Genomic DNA, 19,325 nt, shown 5'->3' with positions numbered 1-19,325 from the left:
ACCAACAAGCTTATGTAATTTGTTACAGCAGCTACAGGAAACTCATACAGCTTCCTTCATTTATTTCTCTGGCACTAATGCCAATCTATCCTCGTGGAGCTGACCCTTCAGGGTGTTTTTTATTCAAGATGCCAAAGCAAGGGCCCCTGGATGGCTCAGTTGGCTAAGCGTCTGGCTTTTGATTTCAGTTCAAGTCATGATCTTACAGTTTGTGAATTCGAGCCCTGCATCTGGCTCCACGCTGACAGTGAGGTGCCTGCTTGGGATTTTCTCCCTTTCTCTCTGCCCCTCCCCCACTTGTGAGCAACTTCTCTTTCTTTCTCTCCCTCTCACTCTCTCTCAAAATAAATAAACTTAAAAAAAAAAAAAAAAAAGGATGCCAAAGCAATTTACAACCATGTAAATGGACTCCATTTTCCACCCTGTGGTACATCCAACTGATACCAGAGCCTTCTAAAATTTGAGAGATGCCGGGACCATTTTATATTTTTTGAGCTGTCTAGTAAGTAAAAAACTGCCAGAACAAGTTTGTTTGTTTTTTTTTAATTATACTATAATGTGAATGTTACAATTAGCCAACTCATGCATAGCAAAAGGACTTCAGTAACTGTCCATATAACTCATTTAGAGATAAGAGCAACATTTTAAATGTGGGGTCTGTGGGTGACAGATTGTTGCACCACCCAGGTCTTCCTCCAAGTAAAACTCAGTATGCCAGCTGCTGGAAGCATCTTTGGCCACCTCGTTCAGAATCTGCCTCTACTGCAGAGAACTACCTCACTCAAGGTCATTCCTTTCCTGGGCTAGTGCTTATCCTGTGACTGAGTGACTAGGGGTATAAAGACTCTGCTGGATAATTGGGAGGTAACTCTGATGGGCTGCTGGCACTCCAGAACTACCCGAGGGGCCAGAAGTGGTGGGGTGGAGGGGGAGAGGGGAGGGGGGGAGGCGACTAAGGCTTTGTTGGACTCTCGTCAACATTTACTTCTCCCTCTGCCCAATCCTGCTTCTGCATTCTTCTTTCCACAAGTATCCCAAATAATAACCTGCATGGCTTACTCTGTCTCAGTAACTGCTTCCAAAAGCCAGCCTGCACCAGGGCCCTTCATAAATGTGATGCCCAGCTAACCAAAACCCTTGAGTTCCACAGAATTTTAAATTCACCCTTTCTGCTTGTTCCTATTTCTCCCCTGGAATTGTACATTCCGGTCCAGTTCAGATAAAGAATCATCCCCGAGGGTCGGAAACCTCTGCAATGTGCTGGACCCTATCAAAAGGCATAAGGCTTCTCCAAAGTACATGCCATACAAGAGCATGTGTTGCTGAATTTTTCCTTGTCCTTTCAGGTTTTTCATACTGTTTCTAGCATTAGTCAATTAGCAGACAATTAGCATTGTCCTGAATGCCCTGTACGAGGAGGCATTAGACCTAGGAAAGCTTCCTGGATGACAGGCTGCTTCAGTCTCCTTTGCACCAGGCACTAGCCTACTGTTCCGGGAGCAAAGTGCTCTATGCTCTTATCACAGTCCAGATTGTAACAGTTGATAGTCTTCAGGTCGAAGTTTGCATACACCTCCCAGGCAAGATGAAATGAATCTGGCCTAGATGCACGGTGAATAAGGTGTGGTGGAGTCTCTGGTAACTTGGAGAGAGCTAACCACATCAAAAGAGGTTAGCCCACTGCCTCAACCCAGTGCTCAAACTTGGCGTTACCAACTAGGACGAGAGAAGTTACGTGATCCCCTGTGTGATGCAATATGAAGACCACATCATGACCTTTGAATTATTTTTGCTCCATATGTTTAACCTGAATTAACCAAGCCTTTAGATATGAACTCCAGTTCACAAGGCAACTGACCCCTTCACTCAGATGATGTCATAGAAGAAAAGAATGGAGGTGGGGGAGAGCCTGATGTAGTGTAAAAGTGACTAATGTGACATAACCAAATGCAATGACTGTCTTTTCATTGGATCCTGGCTTGAAAAGAAAATGAGTGTAAATGACATTTGGGGTCAATAAAGAAATCTGAATATTGACTGAGTTACAATGACATTAGGGAATTACGAATGTTTTGTTTTTTTTTTTTTTTTCAGTATGATAATCACATTGCAGTTGTGTAGGAAACCGTCTTTATTTTTGGAAATGCACGCTGAAGTATTTGGGATGAAGTAATATATCCACTTTAAGATGGTTCAGCAAGGGGCACCTGGGTGGCTCAGTTGGTCAAGTGACTGACTTTGGCTCAGGTCATGAAATCATGGTTCACGGGTTCAAACCCTGCATCGGGTTCTGTGCTGACAACTCAGAGCCTGGAGCCTGCTGTGGATTCTGTGTCTCCCTCTCTCTCTGCTCCTCCCCTGCTTGTACTGTCTTTCTCCCTCTCTTTCTCAAAAATAAATAAACATTAAAAAGACTTTAAAAAAAAGCTGGTTCAGCAAAAATATAAATGTTTAGATATGTTTTTAATTCCATAATAAATATGGCAAAATATTAACAATTGGTGAATATAGCAGTACTTGAAAAAATATCTATTTTTCTTTTTACTTTTCAGTAGGCCTTGAGATTTTCATAATCAAAATCTTCAGAAAAAATGAAAGCAGCAGCCTTTACTCAGTTTTTGTCCATTACTGTCACATGGGAATGCAGTCCGGTGTTACTAGATAAAGTACTCTGAATTTCCAAAAGACACTGGAAATCTGGAATCTTTATGTAAAATGCTTTTGCCGCTTAGGAAAATATTTGCAACCATAACTAGAAACAAATAAACAACGCCTCTGTGCAGGCCTGCTACAACGCATCGGGATACCGGGATTGACTCTCGGCCTCTGACCCACCATCTCTGGTTTAGATTCTTTGTACCTTAACCCTTTTCCTTACACCTTAGCCCTCTGACCCTGCATCCTGGATTTTCCTCTTTCTCAAGGCGGGATGTGGCTAACTTAGTTCTTTTCTCACTCTCGCTCTTCTTTTTTCCTAACTAGCCTCTGCCACTTTGCAGTTTCACTGAGCACTTGGCAGATTATGTGGGAATTAATCAAGCTATGGGCTTCTCCGGAGTATCAGATGATTTAGCAAACTCGAATTGTTTAATAATTATCCTAGGGCACTAAACATTATCCTAATGATCTAAAATAGTTATTAAACCTTCCCACTTAAGATTATTAAATTGCAACATCTGTCTTCAGGAAGCATTTCAATTGCATGTAATATTTGTGAAACATTTACAACTGCTTTTAGTTATATCTCATACCCTGTGATAGGTTTATAGTTTTTTCCTTATTTAATGGCTGAAAACACGAGGCACAGAGTCCTAAAGGTAACTTGAGTCCTCTGTACGAGGAGGTATTAGGCCTACCAAGCTTCCTGGATGACAGGCTGCTGTTTATCCAACTGCGCCACGTTCTCGCCAGCCCTTGTTTGCTTTATTAGCTAATTACCGGCTGCATATTCATCCCAGGTCCCAACTATATTAAGGGCTATTTACTAGCTAAAATCAATACCCTTTCGATTAGACACCTGGCGTGGCTTTTGGTAACTAAGCATTATTTGGGCTTCACTGCTTTTACTCCATCAGGGAGATGGGAAAGTGCTTTGTTTTGATTTTTCACACTTAGTGGCTACTGCTCTTAGCAGTAGGAGATTAAGGGCAGTGGAGACTCACTCTGCCATGGCAGAAACTAGGAACAAACATAATATTTACTGGACAAGGAAAGGGGCAATGAAAAATAAAATGACAAACAGTGATTTTACTACTTTAAGGTTCTTTTTCAAATATATGAATCTCTTTGGATAGATTCCGGTCCCCAGGCACTATATGGACCCTAAAATTACAAAGATAGATAAATTACATTCTCCAACTTGGTCACGTTGGAAAGAATGGCATTGAAACAATAATTATTATAAAAGAATGAAAAGAGCAAAAAGTAGTAGAACTAGGTTTTGGCATAGCATGGCAAAACCTTTCCAGAAAGAAAAATTCCAAGAAGTCTGTTTGTTAGTGACGGTGGTGAAACCAACCACCAGGCTCTTGTTAATGTAGGTAGTTTATTACAGAAATAATAAAATATTATGTTCAGTTTGGAACCATGAAAATATATAGACAAAAGAGAAAAAGATCACCATAATCCTCCCTACAGATCATAATGAACCATTGTTGATAGCTTGCTATAAACACTTTAACAATGTTTTCTCGGATATATATGGACAACTTTTTAATATATCAAAAAACAAAACATGTGTGAAGACATTGGTTGAATCAAATAATTCAAAGCCAGATCTTGCAATATTACCTTCAGAATATTACTTCAGAAAATATTACTTCAGAAAATCTACTTAATCTCACTGAGCATCAGTTTTCTTTTCTATAATACATGGGTAATGATACTACCTTAGTGGATTATTATAAAAATAATGATTTGAAAGAACTATAATTCTTAGAGCAATTCCTGGTGTATATAAAATACTGAACATATGCATTCAACCAACAAATATTTATTAAGAGTTTTCCATATTGAACACTTAGACCAGGTCATATGAACTATATATGGTAGCTATCTTAAGTATTATCACTACTATTAACATATGTTCTTTAAATCCTCTTTTATTTCACAAAATATCAAGAACATCTTTTTATGACAATAAACATGAATCTATATCATCATTTTTACTGGTGGCATAGCATTTTGATGGGAAGATCTATTATAATTTATTGAGCCAACCTCCTGTTCAAAGATGACTTTCAGTTTGTATTATAGTTAACATTGCTTTGAATATCTTTGTAACCTTGTCCAACTGATTCTAAGGATATATCTTTTAAGTGGAATTATTGAGTCAAAGATGATGCACATTTTTAAAACTTTTTAACATCTGTTACTAGCTTGCCCAAGGAGAGCTTGCAAGTAGATGGAAAGGATACCAGAGCTGGGTATTAAAGAATAAGCAGAAAAGAGATGGGAAGAAAAGTGATAGAAAGACATCTATAAGAAGTTCATTGGCTTCAAGTTGTTTCAAGGTTATACTCTAATGCAATGTATCTTGTGGGCTAAATAGATTATAAGGACAGCTAGTTTTAAAAGAGAACTTTGCTGTTTAACTAAGGTAGGTGATATAAAGGATAAGGTTGGATTTTTTTCTTTCAACTCTGAAGAATACTCTTAAGGAGTTGGAGCACCTTCTGAAATACTACCATGCACATTTTCATGATCCACACTGGACAAGTCTTCAAGGAAGGCAAACCATTGTTACCACTTAGCCTAGTCTTCCACCATACTCAACCTTCTCTCTGCTCCCAGGACTTGTACAGAACTATAAGATACTTAATTCAGATGTGCTGTTGTTTTACCTTAATGTATGTAAAAATAACCTGGAGCACTTGTTTAAAAACGTTTGTTCCTAGGAGTAAAGGGTATCTACATAGATTTTGTCTCTGTAAAAACAAGTTGAGGACTAAGAATCTGCATTCTAACCAGAACCACCACCCCTGGCTAATTCAAATAAAGGTAGTCTTCAACGGCGTTATGATGAAAAACGCTTCGATAGATCCTTGCTGCTCAAAGGGTGGTTCCTACATAAGGAGCAAAAGCATCACCCAGGTCCTTGTTAGAAATGCAGAATCTTGGGGCACCTGGGTGGCTCAGTCGGTTGAGCTTCCAACTTCAGCTCAGGTCATGGTCTCACAGTTCGTGAGTTTGGGCCCCACGTTGGGCTCTGTGCTGACAGCTCAGAGCCTGGAGCCTGCTTCGGATTCTGTATCTCTCTCTCTCTCCCTCTCCCCTGCTCATGCTCTGCCTCTCTCTGTCTCTCAAAAATAAATAAATGTTAAAAAAAAAAAGAAAAAGAAAAAAATAAAAAGAAATGCAGAATCTCAGACCTCACTCCAGACCTACTATACAAAATCTGAATTTTAACAAATTTCCTGGACAATTGGTATGCACATTTAATTTTGATAAACCTTGTTCTATGGGTTAACAGTCAGTTAATAATCTGGTATATCCAACATAGGAAAAATTTCCCTTAAAAAGTAGAAGTCCCATCCACTTGGCTTTTTGGGGGATCTTGAATCCAGATAATACTGGATACTGAGAAGATGCAACAAGAATCCTTGATCCTTCTAGAATTACTTGAGTGATCTTACGGAAAACAAATTCCCCAAAGGATAAACCTGTGGCAAAGAAGACCCCTTCACTAACATTCCAGGAAATATAATGAGGAAAAATGAGATCTGAATGATCTATTAACAGTACCCTAGTTATCCCCTTCAGCTTATATATCCATTTCTAATTCTTTTCTAGGTATAAATGACTTTATGGGAGGTTGCAGAAATATTTAAACAGCTTGAAGTATGATCAATAGATGCTAAATGAAATAAAATTGGCTTGGTTTTATGTCTCTTGTCAGTTTCTATTGACCAACCTTTTAAATTGCAAAATTATGCAGCTGAAACTAAAAGCAAATAGGGAAAATGATGGAGCTTTTATTTAGCATTATTAGTTGATATTTTAAGAGGGGCAAAATTGGTAGAAATACATCTTATTGAGTTACAGATTTTATTGGGTTAGTTTCTTATAGGAATCTGGCTGGATGCAAGTATATTGCAATCAAACGTGAACATTTGTTAGGATGTCCAAAGTTTCATCAATTAAATAATTACTTCAAATAGTTATGATGGGATTTGAAATAAGACCAAAGGGAAAAACATATGTTGGATCAAGCAACATTTTTGTATCTCATAATTCTTTGTGTTTCAAATATAATTCCAGAAAAGATTCAAAGTTTGTTAGACCTTAAAAATGCAACACATAGGGGCACCTGGGTGGCTCAGTCAGTTAGCATCCAATTCTTGATTTCGGCTCAGGTCATGATCTCATGGTTTGTGGGATGGAGCCCTTCATTGGGCTCTGTGCTGACAGCACGGACCCTGATTGGGATTCTCTCTCTTCCTCTCTCTCTGCCCCCCTCCCCCAAATAAATAAACTTAAATAAAATAAATAAACATAGAATGTAACGTAACTTTAGTCTTCATCCTCTAAGTTTTATTCTAAATAAGGCAATGATCAATTTTGATTAACAACAACAAGAAAAGACAGAATTAACCACAGAGCACTTAAGAGTTTTTGATTGATACTCAAAATCACTTGTCTTGATGCTCATTTCACCATAAAACTACTTAGGTAAAACTCAAGGCGATGGTAGGAGACTAATCTCCCTTTCTTACATTGCAAAATTATGCACATTCTTCTATCTCTTTGAACTTGTTGATGATAAGGGGAACAATCATGATTTTAAAAGACAAAAGAGGTAAAGAAAACAAGAAAAATAGAAGGGAAAATATGAGAAGTGAAAGAGATCCAGATCAGATCAATCAGTAAGGAGACTTTATGTCACTCATATATAGAGACTTTTTTTTTTTTAGTTTGAGAGAGAGATAGCATGAGTGGCGAGAGGAGCAGAGGGAGAGGGAGAAAGATAGAGAATCCTGAGCTGAGTGTGGAGCCCAAAGTAGGGGCTCGACACCATGACCCTGAGCTGAAATGAAGGGTGGGACACTCAGCTGAGCCACCCAGCTGCCCCAGACATAGAGATGTAAAGCCAACAGTAATACAGAAAGATCTGGAATGCTGATCCTTCTCTCCTTAAAACTGGAAAGAAATGCTACCTCTTCATGAAACTAAGCTTCAGTATCAGCTTTAATACTTCACAGTCCATTTGGTTGGCTGGAGAAAAGAAGTCTGTGTGCAAATCTCCTGGTTGTCACTTTATGAGTCAAGATATAATATTTCAAACTTTTAATATTTGTACATGCCTGTCACTATTTTTGCTTCCTTTGTTATTAACATTTTTCTGCAACTTGCTTTTTAATCTAACTTACTTTCAGTCTTACTTTTAACTTACTTCTTTTTTAAATGTTTATTTATTTATTTTGAGAGAGACAGAGAGAGAGAGAGAGAGAGAGAGAGAGAGAGAGAGAGAGAGAAAGTGGGGGAGGGGCAGAGAAAGAGGGAGAGAGAGAATCGCAAGCAGAATATTCCAAGCTGTCAGTGCGGATGGAGCCCGAGGCAGGGCTCCATCTCACAAACCGTGAGATGTTGTGCTAAGCGAAAATCAAGAGTCTGATGCTTAACCAACTGAGCCACTCAGGTGCCCCTCAGTGATCCTTTTTATTGCTCATTACTTTGCAAAGAATGAGATCAAAGAAACAAACAGAAAGTGATCCAAAAAGCCAGATTCTTCTGAGTAAAACTGATCAATTCACCCTTCGGTGAACACCTACTATGTGTGAGGCATTATACTAGTTTCTGAAAATGCAAAGATAAATAAGACTAAATCCTGAACTCAAATTGTTTAAAATTCATGAGGAAATCAGGCCGTTAAACAGATAAATGTAATTGAGGGTGGTAAACATTACAAGAGAGGTATGTGTCACTGCCCCCAGGAGTACAAAGAGAGTGACTAACAGTGTCTGAGGACAGCCAAGGTGAGGTTTCAGTGAAGTCAGGTAGGGGCTAAGCTCCAAAAAGTGGCATCTTAATAGGCACTCAAGAATCATTTTAAAAGCACATGAATAAGTGAAGGAATAGAGTCAGATGTTAACTACTTGGATAAACAGGCAAAAATCAATCCAGATCTAACCTGTCCAGTATGTCAGGCAAATGAGCTTGAACTTTAGGACAAATTGATATAAAACGTGGGGACACTTTGAAATATTCTCACTTAATTTTAAGCCATGAATTCTGACACATTCATTTAAATAATATGTTTCATGTTCCAGTGTGATTTCAAAGGATGAGTTATTTCGATTCTTATACAACTGAGGTTTTGGGGGGAAATATACAATGGGGTAGAAGACCTATGATCGTTATCAGCTCTGTCGGTGACAAGCCAGCTATTCTTAGTCAAGCCACAGCCTCTCCAGGCCTAAATTTTTCTCAGCTTTGGTGGCATCCAATTTCGAGTTCTAGTTGCAAAATATGTTCAGATTCTCTCTCTCACCATCTTCACTTCACATTTTGGTCCCAGTTTCCATTATCTTTGGCATGGATTACTAAAATGTTTTAACTTGACTCATTGCTTCCTTTCTTGCCACCATGCACTGTATTCTCAACTCAGCAGCCAGACTACTCCCTTTAAGTAAAATCAGGCCTTTCCTCTGCTTAAAATCTCCTAATGGCTCCCCATACCATTTAGAGCAAGAACCAAAGTCCTGACCATGGCCACTACCTACCACTTATCTCCTTAATCTCATCTCCCATCACTTTCCCCTCCTTCATTCCATCTCAACCTCAGGATCTCCTTGCTGTTTCTTGGAAGGAAAAAGGAAGAGGGAGGGGAAGGGAGGGTAAAAGAGAGGGAGGGGGAAAGAAGGAAGGAAGGAAGGAAGGAAGGAAGGAAGGAAGGAAGGAAGCAAGGAAGGCAGGCAGGCATCTTCCATTGCAGGGACTTCAGACTTTGCACTTAATATTCTATCTGCAAGAATATCTTTCCCCTTAATACAAATCAAAACCACACCGAGATACCACCTCACGCCAGTCAGAGTGGCTAACATGAATAAATCAGGAGACTACAGATGCTGGAGAGGATGTGGAGAAACGAGAAACCTCTTGCACTGTTGGTGGGAATGCAAACTGGTGCAGCCACTCTGGAAAACAGTGTGGAGGTTCCCCCCCCCCCCAAATTAAAAATAGATCTACCCTATGACCCAACAACTGCACTGCTAGGAATTTACCAAAGGGATACAGGAGTGCTGATGCATAGGGGTACTTGTACCCCAATGTTCATAGCAGCACTTTCAACAATAGCCAAATTATGGAAAGAGCTTAAATGTGCATCAACTGATGAATGGACAATGAAATTGTGGTTTATATACACAATGGAATACTACTTGGCAATGAGAAAAAATGAAATATGGCCCTTCGTAGCAACGTGGATGGAACTGGAGAGTGTTATGTTAGGTGAAATAAGTCACACAGAGAAAGACAGACACCATATGTTGTCACTCTTATGTGGATCCTGAGAACCTTAACAGAAGACCATGGGGGAGGGGAAGGAAAAAAAAAAAAGAGAGGGAGGGAGACAAACCATAAGAGACTCTTAAAAACTGAGAATAAACTGAAGGTTGATAGGGGGTGGGAGGGTGGGTGATGGGCATTGAGGAGGGCACCTGTTGGGATGAGCACTGGGTGTTGTATGGAAACAAATATGACAATAAATTTCATAATAAAAAGAAAAAAAAACAAGAATACCTTTCCCCTTAATGTGTCTTCACTTGAAGGTCACTTCTTCAGTGAGGCCTTCCATCACCACCATCTTTACAATTTCTCTCCCTTACCAATATTTTTCCTGGTTTATTTTTCTCCACAGCACCTATCACCATTTAGAGTACTATACATTTTGTCTCATTTACTGTCTCTTTTATTGATCTCTCCTATTACAGAATCTTAGTGCCACAGGGTAGGACTTCTGTTTTGTTCACAGATGTATCCTTAGTGACTCAAAGAATGTCTAGCACATAAAAGACCACCCCCAGTTTAATGAATGAATAAGGTAATTAATGAAAAGTAAAGAGTTTGGATTAGACTTCCTTCTCACTCTACTTTACCACAGTTGAATAACAGCACACGCGTCATTATACTGTCTAAAAGACGGAGGAAATGGAGCAGTTATCATCATCATAATATAATCCCTAAATCTAGTTAAATATTATGTAATACCTTTATGTCCTTTTTAAATATCATATATTAAAGACCTATTGATCCCTTCTGGGACTGTCATTATTTAGAATCTGTATGGGATACCTGATAGCATTCCCCATTTTCTAAACGCAAATGGCATTGAAATCACAATCATTTAGAAAGTAAGTACTCATGAAAGCAATGCCAGTACTCAATAACCTTTGAGAAAGTTTTCAGATCTCATCCATTCTGAATGTAAAAACTTGATTTCTTTTTTAATAAAGTTCACCAATAACATGATGCTGCTAAAGCCACTGAAATGTCACAGAGCTACAGAGCTAGAAAGTAACTTGGGATCATTTGATTCACACCTTTTCCGTAAAGTATGTAAATATCAAAGCCACTCAGGACCCACCTATTTCTTAGCATAGAAACACATTTAGACATATGTATGAGAAGCATGAATCCTCTCAGATAATAGACCCATTCTTTAAATTTTAATGTGAACGTTTAACCTCACATTGATTCTCTAATTTTGTGCTTCAGTATCAATTATTACAGAACTATTGGGTTTACCTTCCAGTTTATGTAAAATTTGAAGAATAAGAAACATATGTAAGTAACAAATTGTATGCCATTTACGTTCAACTATTAGTCTGCTTTAAAACATCAATTCTGAAAGTAGTTTCATTCAGAACGCTAAGACAAGAACAGATTAATGACATATGTTCTCTGTGTTTGTATTACAATATTTAAATTTAAGTAACAGCGAGACTGACACTGAGACCCTATCCTTCAATTATGAGGAAAAAACAAGCTTTGTCTCTGAGCGCTTTGTGCATTTGCATCAAAACTTTTAAATTTAACACTGCAAATTGTTTAAGCAGAAGTGGTTGAATTCTTGAGGCAATCTGAATCCAACTGAATACTTTCTGCTCCTTTACTAATTGTGTTAAGTATATAAATCACTTCATCTACATTCTTCACACTCCCATGGAAGAAAATTCAGAAATTCAGAATGAAAAAGAAAACTGTTTGAGTTCCAGTTCGACCTTTTTAAAATATTAACTTTTTCCCCTAACACTCAGTTTCTTTACTAGTAAAACAGGGAAATGTTACCTGTCACACAGGGTTGCTGTGGAGGAAAATGCCTGAAAGATATTTGTGACCACAGGTAACTATAAACATAAAAGGCCATCATGGTTATTAATTTTGACATCACACCTACCAAAACAGCCCACAAAGTGCAAGTAAAACTCACGAAATATTGAAGCACCAAACTGCCATTTTTTTGTAAACTCAGCAAAAACATATTTGGTCTCCTATGTAGATTCTTCTCTCAGTTTTACATTCATTTGTCCTCATAACCAAGCTGGTTATCTTTATACTGGTGAGGAATAGGTTTTGCCATATTGGTTCTCATTTATTAGTATTAATAGCTAACATTTATGGAGCTAAGCTTATTACATGCCGGGCACTGTGGAAGAACTTTATGTGCATTAGCCCATTTAATTCTCCGAACAACTCTGCATACAATTGTACTAAGGAAGCAACTAAGAAAGAGATGGGAATGCCCTGCATAAGTCTACAGAGCTAGAGATAGAGAGGTGATTTGAACCTGGGTAGCCTGCTCAGGTCCTGTACTCTTAACCATGATACCATACCACAAGGGTTTCAGACAGTTGTCTGCAGTACTTTGTGAGGCTGACTGATAAAGCTTATGTCTTTATTACTCAGCGCTGTTAATGGAAGTCTCGGGTGATTACCAGTGTTCTCAACTGACTCAGACAAGGATAGTAAACTTCACTGAGGATGGTAAACTGAGCCAAGCAAACTACTTACTATCTGAGCGGGCTTGGCTTTTCTGGACAAGCAAAGTATTCCTTAAGCCTATGAAAGATGCTATAGGAAGAATTCTTCCCAATGATTATAAATGTGATTTTTTATACGTGTGTTGGTTCTATAATACAGGTTCATGGAGTCAGAATATGGCAATTACACTTGGAATCCTTGCCCTTCTGAGGAACAACTTAAGGTGTAACAGCCTTTAAGGTCATAGTAGAAGACATCATATTAACTTGATGTCTTTCAGCTATTTGGTGCTAAAGGAAAAACTGCTAGAAATGTCCATTGCTATATTCTTTAATATACAGAATTTAATATGACTGAAAAGTTGTACAAATAAAACATAGAGTAAATCTGTTATGGGTGTGTTATAGATCAAGTTGTCAAGAATATAAACCCTGGGTTCAGGATCCCGACCTTCCATTTACTTTTTGAAGGATCTTAAGCATGTTACTTTAGCCCTCCTTTCCCCTTCTCTTAACTAGAAGTGTTCCAGTTTATGGTAATTATTTTGTTGTTAGTTCAAGCTGAACAAAGACTGGTTTCTTAAAAGCACTATATGTATTTTTACTTATCTTCTCCAACCTTATTACTTTTCCTCCACTACATAAAATTAGTCTTAGGAGTGGATAGAAAATCACATTAAATTGGAAATAATTTGTCTGTTAGACATTCAGTTAATTGACCAAATGCAATATTCCTTCAACCAGAGTCATATCCTTTTTGGGTAAATATTGTGTTTATATAATAGGGAAAGGGGAAGAGCAAAGAGGTCTCTAAGTAACCAATAGCAATATTAACCTTTTAAGCATAAACTCAAGATAAGATGGTCATGAATGCTAAGGAGCAAAACAAAGTCAAATGGTCTATGACTTTGCAGTACTACCCCTTGCAGTAAATGAGTGCAAATAAAAAATAAAGACAAACATGTTACAGGTTCTTAGTGTCCAACCAAAGTTAAACCAGTTTCTATTGAGATCTTAGCTTTACATCTTCACTGGTAGGACAACACCATCCTGGATATAAAAAGCTCAAGGCATTTGCAAACAACTCAAAAGATGAATTTGTCCATTAGATCCACACATACTTAGAGAAACTAACTTTGCAAAATATCGAGGGGGCACAAAGTTATATAAAACATTGCCTTAGTCCTGTTCTCTATGCCAATAGTCTCCACTCTAGGGCCTCAGAAACTGAGCTGAACTGAGCCTAGGGAGTATTTCCTTTAGCCTGGGCTAAAGGAAATAAATACTCCCAAAAAAGGTGTACCAGGAAGCAAGGAAGTTGGGAATAATTTCTAAGAACAATTCTAGGGGCCACAGGGAAGAGGGAACAACAGAATATACACACACAAGCCACAATTTGGGAGCAGACAGCCCATGGAATGCCAGCACCAGCAGGGTGGGCTGGTTTGAACAGCAGGAAATTAGACCTTTCTATGATCTCCTACACTGGTAGGATTCTCTGCTTGTGACTCTCTAGTTTTGGAAGAGAATTCACCCCGGCCAGGGAGGTTTTGTTTGCCCCTTCACATTATTGAGCACACATGATATGTTCCAATGTAAACTAGAAACAACAGCCTGGCCATCCAATGGGTTTTAATAAGAAGCTTGTGTTACAGGCAGCAAGAATGATCTCCTACGCAAGGAGCAGAAGAGCTATAATCAACTGTACCTATATCGATGCTAGTAATACATCAATTAAAAAGAAAAAAATGTGGGGCGCCTGGGTGGCGCAGTCGGTTAAGCGTCCGACTTCAGCCAGGTCACGATCTCGTGGTCCGTGAGTTCAAGCCCCGCGTCAGGCTCTGGGCTGATGGCTCGGAGCCTGGAGCCTGTTTCCGATTCTGTGTCTCCCTCTCTCTCTGCCCCTCCCCCGTTCATGCTCTGTCTCTCTATGTCCCAAAAATAAATTTAAAAAACGTTGAAAAAAAAAAATTTTAAAAAGAAAAAAATGTGTCTCCGGAAAGGAGTTGGAAACACTTGCTTTGGAATAGAGAGGCACATTTCAGCTGCGTGCCACTCATCCAAGGAAGAGGAAGGCATGGCCCATGGATCCTATTCAATTTCTGTAATGGAATGATATATACATAGTGAAAATGGAAACATTAGGTATTTTATAAACTGATGCCATTAAGCATTTGATTTTAAGATCAGTACCTCATACTCTAACTCCACACTTACCAACATCCATCAGATTATAGCCTGACTCCCCTTACATTTTGAGGATAAGAACAAAATGTTCTGTTCATGAATATATAATAACACTGATGAAAGAGAACAGTGTAGTTTGAATTGAAACCAAATCATTGTTGTTCTGCTTAAAGTGTATCCGACTCAGAGTGACGGTTTTATTCTGATGTACAAACAAACAAAGTTTCTGAGCTTGTAAAATTGAGGACCAGACCCTGAGCCATGCTAAATTTTTTTTAATGTTTATTTATTTTTGAGACAGAGAGAGACAGAGCATGAATGGGGGAGGGGCAGAGAGAGAGGGAGACACAGATCTGAAGCAGGCTCCAGGCTCTAAGCTGTCAGCACAGAGCCTGACGCGGAGCTCGCTCTCACGAGCTGTGAGATCATGACCTGAGCCGAAGTCAGACGCTCAGCCGACTGAGCCACCCAGGCGCCCCAATCTGTCCACTCTCCCAGAGAACACTTGGGTTGCTTCCACAAATAACACACAATGAACATCCTGGTATAAGTCCTTGTATTGACTTCTACAAGAAATTATTTGACCTACATAAGAATTTACTTAGGTAAGTATTCCCAAATGGAAATACGAATTCATGGTTTATATGCAAACATAATGTGTCCAAATGGTACCAGCTGCTCTCTGAAATGGCAGCTCCCATCCACAAGCCCACCAGTGGTGCACAGGGTCAAATGTCCCGTGTCCCTGCCCATATCCAGCATCATGCAGCTTTAACATATTGTCTAGTCTAGTGGGTCCAAAGAGATATCTCCTTTTTTAACTTGAATTTCTTTAGTAACTTTTTTTTTAAATTTTTTTTTTTCAACGTTTATTTATTTTTGGGACAGAGAGAGACAGAGCATGAACGGGGGAGGGGCAGAGAGAGAGGGAGACACAGAATGGGAAACAGGCTCCAGGCTCTGAGCCATCAGCCCAGAGCCCGACGCGGGGCTCGAACTCACGGACCGCGAGATCGTGACCTGGCCGAAGTCGGACGCCCAACCGACTGCGCCACCCAGGCGCCCCCAGTAACTTTTAAAAAATTTCATGAGAAAATGTCTTCTCCATCCAAATGTATTACTTTATAATCTAGTGCTCCTTTACTCTGCTGCGACCTCTCTTAGAATCCAACTATGTGTTTTCACCTAGTCAAACTTGTATATCTTGTCTAAAGCCTCAAACTCAGCATCTTTCAAAGCAATATAAAAAGTTCACAGATGATTACTACTGAGAAGAATCTTGGTGATCTAGAACAATATCTTCACTTTAGACCAAGGAAACTGAGGCCCAGAGAAAATAAGTGACTCTCCTACTATGAAGGGGATTTGAGGGAAAGAATCAGAACTGATAAGCAGCAAGGTACAGTGTTGAAGAGGCAGAGCTTTGGATCAGACAGAAAAAGGAAAGTACAAGATGGTTGGAATAGTTGAATTAGGTTTTCCAAATGGAGCTGAAGCTGAAATGACCTTTGGAAACATGCAGACAGAAGGGAAACGTACAGGGTGGAGAAAGCAACAAAGCCATCATCATGAGGAATGAGCATGCTGTGTTTTGTGCATGACAGAGGGCAGCAAGAATGTTGCCATAGTCAAAATGGCCCTGGGAATTGGGGAGTCTGGTGAATCAGCTAGGACTGGCTATTTAATCTTCCTTGCCAGATGAAAACGCAGAGTCCCTTGTTCAAAACTTAAGAATTACAATAGGACGACAGCTAAGCATTCAGCTAAGTGCCAATCAACTAAGTGCAAGACTTTGTGCAAATGTACAGGTTGCACATCTATGAAGCTTGCCCTGAATTTGGCAACGTTTAAAAAATGTAGTTGGAATTAGGATCCACTGAAGTTTGTGAGCAGAATGATAAAATGAAAACAATGTTTAAAAAAAAAAAAAAAGAGAGAGACCTCTCCTGGGAATAATTCCATAATATGTATCAAAATTTAAAATGTACTCACTCTTGGGCTTAACAGTTGCACTTCTAAGAATCTATCCTGCAGATATTTCATACATTAGCAAAATGGCATTTGTTCAAAGATATTCACTACAGTGTTGTTTCCACTAGCAAAAGATCAGAAGACTAAATGTCCTCGGCTAAGGAACTGGTTAAGGTAATTCCAGTACCTTCATGCAATGGACATTTTCATCATCCTCATACATTTTAGCATTAGAGCTGGAGTCTTCATTTCCAAGCTTTGATTCTAAATCTTTAGGAAACCTGGCCCGGAGCACTATTTGTGATTGTGAGATGGAATAAATAATGTTTTACTTTTTAGCCAGTAGAGTGCAGTTAGATAGGAACACAGAACTATTAAAAAGAAAGAGGTAGATCCACTTGTATAGAAGAAAAATTTGCTGCTATCTTTAAAAAAAAAAAAAAAGAGAAAGAAAGAAAGAAAAAGAAAGAAAGAAAGAAAAAGAAAGAAAGAAAGAAAGAGAAAGAAAGAAGAAAGAAAGAAAGAAAGAAAGAAAGAAAGAAAGAAAGAAAAACAGAAAGAAAAAAAGAAAGAAAAAAGGCAACGGTCACAACAGTAGGTATGGTGTGTACCTTTTGTGCAAAAAAGCTAAATGCCATTTGAATCTACGTACAATTTCTGTTCAGGGAAATACAAGAAACTGATGGCAGTGGGTCACCTCTAAGAAATGGAACCCAGAAAATGGGGGTAAGGGGTGGAGGGTGGGATGAAGACAAGCTTTTTAATGCATACTCTTATGCTTTTTGAATTTTGCACCATACGCATGGATTACTTATGAAAAGAATATGTATATATACATATACATACATATACATATACATATACATATGTACATATATATGTGTATGTATGTATACTTCCATTAGATGGTGGGTGGCCGAGTGCCACAGCTCAAGAGGGGTTGAATAAATGCTGCATCAGAAATGAGTGTCGAGAGAAGGATAAAGAATTCATACCCGTATATCCTCCACCCTGAAGACTCCATATGAATTCGAAATTAAGTCAATTTTGAACCAGCAATAAAAATGATTAAATTTTGAAAAATTAAGGAAATTAGAAGCAGAAGAAGGAAGGAGGGAGGGAAGAAGTAGGAGAGGGAAGGAGGGAAGGAATAGGAGAGGGAGGGAGAAAATTCAACTAGCAGCAATTATGGGGGGGGGGGCAAAGGAAAGCAGGGGTTTCCCAGGTAACCCAGGGGGTGAGCTGATAAGGATCTGCAGTAGTCCAGAGGGACAGGCCTGAGGAGGAAGAGCAAGATTCAGCGCTGTTTTAAAAGAAGAAAATCCGACTTGTTGACTAATTAGACATGCTGCAGAACTAGGAATGAGCCTATCATGAGCAGGATGATTTTGCAGTGACAGCTTTCCAGGAAAAATTGCTGCATTCTCAACATCTGCATGCATCTGAGAATTACACCTGGATTCTTCATTTCCATGCCTTGATTTTAATCCTTAGGAAAGTAGGCCTTGGGGTACTACTTGTGATTCTAAAATGGAATAAGTAATGATTTAATTCCCAGCCAGTAAAGGGCAATCCAAATGACTGGCTCCACCATTTCCCCAGGGCTAGTTTGTAACCTGGGACAGAAATAAGCTGTGTGTATTAAATCAATACAATCACTCACAAGTTTTAAAAAAAAAAAAAAAAAAAAAAAAGCATTGCTTTGGTGGCTATGTATTAAATGAACTATTTCTGTTTCTTAATGGTTTGCTTTCTTCAGATGATATAAGCCTGGCCACATTTCCATGGTGAGCCAACACCAACCAGGGATAGGGTGCCTTGAGCAAGAGTTCCAAGAGCTATGATGCAAATGACAAGCCCCTGCCTGCCCCATCGGGCTGTCACAATGACAGGTTTCCTGAGAGAAATGATTGGGTAACATTCCACGGCACTCCTCGCTTTCTCCTCTCTGCCAGCCTCAGGAAGGGCCACTCATCAGAGTATGGTGACTCCGCAGACTAGGAAGTGCTCGTGTGTGCTACCCAAAAGACACCGTCGGCCATCTGTGATCTTTCCGTGCTTAACCATACCAGTCACGAAATCACTGCTTCCACAGCACCTCCGATGTGGAACAGGATTGACACAGAGCACTGCAATGAAACACAACGATACACATATTTGTCCTGACGTGACCTGTGTCATGATGTGACTCAGAATTAGCAAGAGGAAGTTCTGCCTGCCTGAAGAAGCCCTGTCTCCACCGATTCCATGACAACCCACTCCCCTGCTTCTCCACCTCTGGCTCCTCAACTCCTACCACTCCCTAAAACAGACCTTCTCAAGGCTTGGCCTTCAGCTCTCCTCTCTCTGTGATTTCCTCCACTTTCAAATACTTACCTTTTACTTCTGTGTTGTTGCCCCCGACTCCACTTTTGTAGTCTTGATTTCTCTAGATCTAGAGGTCAACTGCCCAGGAGGCATTTCACCCTACTTACCTCAGAGTGTATATTTCCGGAAGCAAACACTTTACTCCACCCTTTTCCTTCCAGTCAGTTTTCTGCCAGACCTGACATGATACCACTATTCTCCCAGTCACTTAAACTAGATTTCTTTTTCCCATCCTTCTACCTGGCCATGAACCTCAAGCAACAGCCTTCCTCCTACTTCAGAACCTCACTGCTGCTCCGATTACACTGTAATCACCTCCTG

At 39.4% G+C, this 19,325-nt stretch overlaps 1 long non-coding RNA gene across 1 annotated transcript in view; it reads right to left on the bottom strand.

Moving 5' to 3' along the window:
• Positions 1-17,801: 17,801 nt before the first annotated feature.
• LOC115522093 overlaps positions 17,802-19,325 on the bottom strand; it is a 5,456-nt gene continuing 3,932 nt past the window's right edge. Inside the window, exon 3 of the long non-coding RNA XR_003971255.1 lies at positions 17,802-18,766. This is a non-coding gene — a long non-coding RNA (uncharacterized LOC115522093). The remainder of the gene's footprint in view (positions 18,767-19,325) is intronic.

The sequence above is a fragment of the Lynx canadensis genome, chromosome C1, assembly GCF_007474595.2.
Source record: "Lynx canadensis isolate LIC74 chromosome C1, mLynCan4.pri.v2, whole genome shotgun sequence".
Taxonomy (NCBI): Eukaryota; Metazoa; Chordata; class Mammalia; order Carnivora; family Felidae; genus Lynx; species Lynx canadensis.
Note: the sequence above shows the minus strand (reverse complement) of the source record. Positions and strands in the feature narration are given on the sequence as shown.